Source organism: Rhinopithecus bieti, unplaced genomic scaffold (genome assembly GCF_001698545.2).
Source record: "Rhinopithecus bieti isolate Rb0 unplaced genomic scaffold, ASM169854v2 scaffold_2574, whole genome shotgun sequence".
In the NCBI taxonomy this organism is placed as follows: Eukaryota; Metazoa; Chordata; class Mammalia; order Primates; family Cercopithecidae; genus Rhinopithecus; species Rhinopithecus bieti.
The window spans coordinates 6,873,100-6,876,907 of record NW_016804493.1 but is presented as its reverse complement, the minus strand read 5'-3'; the positions used below and the strand labels follow the sequence as shown (position 1 = coordinate 6,876,907).

The window sequence follows — 3,808 nt, the reverse complement described above, 5'->3', positions numbered from 1 at the left end:
ATTATGTCATGTATATATAAACAATCTTATCTCGCAGTTCCCCAGTTTGGCTTTTAACCTCCTATTGTCTTTTGAGAGGCAGTTTTAACCCAGTCTGTATAGGAACTAACATCTGTCCAGAAGCGCCTGAAAGCCTCTGGGGCCAGCGGCCAGTGGGCGGAACCAGCACGTCCTGACAGATCTGCCCGGTCCCTTTCCTCCCTCCCCTCCCCCTTCCCCTCCCCTTCCCCTTCCCCTCCCCTTCCCTTCCCGTCCCCCTCCCCTCCCTTCCCCTTCCCCCCTCCCCTTCCCTCCCGCCTCCCCCCTCCCCTTCCCTCCCCTTCCCCTCCCCTCCCCTCCCCCTCCCTCTCTCTCTCCCCTCCCCTTCCCCCCCTCCTCGGGGGCGGAGCCAAAGAACGCTCCGCCTGCGCGCGCCGCTTCCGTTACCATAGCGGCTGGGGGAGGGAGGCTCCTGCTTCTGTACCCCATGAAACAAAACCTAGGGAGCTGAGGCCTACGCGAGGCGAGAGTCGCCGGCGTGCGTAACGTCGGCGCACGTGACTCCGGCCCGGGCTACAGGGCGCGTGCGCAGTGAGACTTGAGCGCCCCTGGTCCCTGTCTGGCGGCATTCGGCGGCTGCGCGGCCCTGAGGTGGGACCGGCTTCCCGGTGCCGCGAGGGCGCGACCGGACAGCCTTCCCGCCCGTCCAGCGCACCACCTCCTTGCCTTGTGGCTGGAGGGACCGCGGACCCAAAGGGAGCGACCATTCCGGGAAGCAGCCCCGAGAGCGGAAGTGCAGAATGGCTTCCTCGAGGGAGTAAAGTGCAGCCTCCCCAGACACTGGGGCCCAGGTGGGCGTGGGCGAAGGTAATCCAGGCCTGGGTACGATTCCGGGCCCTCCTTCGACTTCCCAGCGGGTGAGCCAGGGGCTGGGACCGAATTTCCTCCAGGTCAGGGACCGGGCCTCTGGAGTGGGGTTTGGGACTTGACTAGATGAAATGAGATCTGGGGTGCCCAGCCCAAAGTCAGCCTTGGATACTCACTGGCCGTTTTCACAGTTGCTAGTAGGAGGAGTTGGCGCAAGCACTTGGAACTCCTTTGTGTCAGTTGAGAGGTGAAAAGTGTTGATGAGATCTTGTGGGTTTTGTTTTGGGTTTACGAATTTTACAAGTATTTCCTTGCGCGGGGGCTACATAACTGCCTACTTGAGTTTGCAATATGAGAATGGTAATAGCGACCCACTTAGCAGAGTTATGATGCCACAAAGCTCAATGGAGTGTTTAATGAAAGGCTCAGAGGATCATATACTGGAAAATTTTCCCACACACGCTGTAAGCCACATAGTTTTTTTTGTTTTGTTTTGTTTTTTTGTTTTTTTTAAGTCATGCATTTAAGTGCTGAAGTGAAGTTGAGGTGCACTATTATGACTCATATTCAGAACCTGAAGAGAGAGATACCTTTTGTGGTAAGTATGATATCCACTCATTTATTCAGTAAATACTTACTGAGTGCTTACTGTGTACCAGGCAGTGTCCAACTTCTTGGAATGGTTTATGTGTAAACAAAACAAAGATCTCTGCCCTGGGGAGCTTACATTCTAGTTTGGGGAAGACAAATAATAAACAGTAAACATGAAGCAAGTTATAGGTTGGAAGGACATGAATACCATAGGAAAAAAATACAGCGAGGTAAGAGGCATGGAGAATGCAAGATGCAATCTTAGGTAGGCTTCACTGAGAAAATGACATTTGAGCAAATTTTGGAAAGAGGTGAAGGAGTTAGCTGTGCTGATAGCTGGGGAAAGAGCATTCCAGGCGGAGGGACAACCAATGCAGAAAGACTTTTGGCTTGGAATGTGCTTGGTGTCTTCAGTGAACAGCAGAAAGGCCTATTCGGCTGGAGTAGTGAGTAAGGGAGTAGTAATAAAAATTAGGTGGCAACACAGCAAAAGTATAGTCAGAACGGTGGAGTGTCTGAATCACTTAAGTTGTCCTCATGTGAAGGTAATTACCTATTAGCTTAGGTAAGATTTCACAGCTTAACTACAGCCATTAATTAGTATGTGAAGTTAATGACTAAAATTAGACTTTTTCCAAAATAGAATATAGATGAGATCTAAACATGGCTGTCGTTTCCAGCAAGCACAATGCAAATTAAGACAGAGGAACTTGTTGTAAAAAACTTTTATTTGCCCTTATTTAAGATTTTAATGAATGTGGAAACACCTCAATTTTGTCTTCCTTTAGAATTTTGTCTAAATATAGCTCTACCAGTAAAAAACAAACAAAAAACAGGCATAGTGGCTGACACCTGTAATCCCAGCACCTTGGAAGGCTGAGTTGGAGGGACTGCTTGAGCCCAGGATTTTGAGACCAGCCTGGGCAACAGAGCAAGACCCCATCTCTACAATTTTTTTTTTTTTTAAACTAACTGGGTGTGGTGGTGCACGTCTGTAGTCCCAGCTACTTTGGAGGCTGAGGTGAGAGGATCCTTTGAGCCTGGGAGGAGGTCAAGGCCTCAGGGAGCTATGACCTGTGCCACTGCGCTCCAGCCTGGGTAGCAAAGTGAGACCCTGTCTCAAAAAATTTTTTTTTTAAATCTAAATATACTGTGGTAAACAAATGACTAAGAAGACACCTGTTACTTCAGGGAAATTACAAACTGGTAGAGTAGACTTGCAAATAATTTAAACATAAAATAAGAAAGAATGAGAAAAGTGTGCTAAAAGAACAATACAAAGTAAATGCTAAAAGAAACATCATTTGGATATTATTGTATGTATTAACGGCAGTAGTTCTCTTTATTTCTCATTTTGTCCTTGAACATATGCTTTTCTGGAATGATGATTTGATTGTCAATTGTTTCATATTTAACAAATTTAGATTTTTTGGAAAATCATTTGTAGAACGCATTGTATATGCTAAATAAGTGCAGAATTTATGAACTAGAGCATCTATTGATTAACATTACACTAACAGGTACCATGTAATACTCATTGCTCTCCCTGCTGGAATTCATAACTTTTCCAAAACTCTGCCATTAAGCCATACTTCTCATATCCTTTTTCCTCTTCAGAAGGAAGAGGTTTCTTTGTTTCTGGTTTCTTTGGCAGTGTTGACTGCCAGAGTATGTAGAGTGACTATTTGTAATTTGTATATTTAATACGTATATTTCTTCAGTATAAAATTCTGCTGTCCAAGTGTTAAGAAGTTTTAGTGGCTAGAAGAAATAATGATATTTTATGGTGGAAGTGTGGAGCTGTCTGAACCATATGAAAACCAGGGATCTGTAGTTTGAGACATACCAGGGTAAACTGTCAGTTTCAGCATCAAACAGAAAAAGGCTAACCACTCAAGTATAGCACAGTTTACAAGCAGTATGGTGATGAACATTAGTTGATGACCTATATAGGTGATTGGTACCACCAAGGTGCTTGTCTTAGAGAATGAAATCTGGACAGAGGATGTATTCAGCAATCCTACTAGGAGGGTAAGTGGCTTGTGACAGGATCAGTACTGGGTTCAGGTACATGATCCTTTCCCTGAAGGAGGTAAGGTATGATGGGAACTAAAAAAAACAAAAAGTCACATGTTGGAGCTTGAACAAAGGTCATGTCCAGGAATGAACCTCTAAGGTGTGTGTGTTTGAGGTCATGTAGGTGTTGTCACAGCCATTGGTGTGAAGAACTTTGGGGAAGAGTTAAATGGGTTACTATGAAAATCAGAGCTGTCATTCACTGACAATTATTCTTTGTTATTTTTTTTATATGCTAGTATGTTTTATCTTCTTCTTAAAAAAGATAGGCTTTTTTTTTTTTTTTTTTTTTTTT

The 3,808-nt window shown here is 45.0% G+C and overlaps 1 protein-coding gene across 6 annotated transcripts in view; it reads left to right on the top strand.

Annotated features, from left to right (window-relative positions):
- Window positions 1-446: 446 nt before the first annotated feature.
- Window positions 447-3,808, top strand: part of CMTR2 (cap methyltransferase 2) — a 7,686-nt gene continuing 4,324 nt past the window's right edge. The window contains exons 1-2 of one of the 6 annotated variants that reach the window (XM_017868758.1): window positions 739-830; window positions 1,362-1,444. The gene's annotated coding sequence lies outside the window, so the exon portion shown is untranslated. Of the gene's footprint in view, window positions 897-1,361; window positions 1,445-3,808 lie in introns of all 6 variants that reach the window. The other 5 variants (XM_017868756.1, XM_017868755.1, XM_017868759.1 and 2 more) reach the window with 5 other exon arrangements.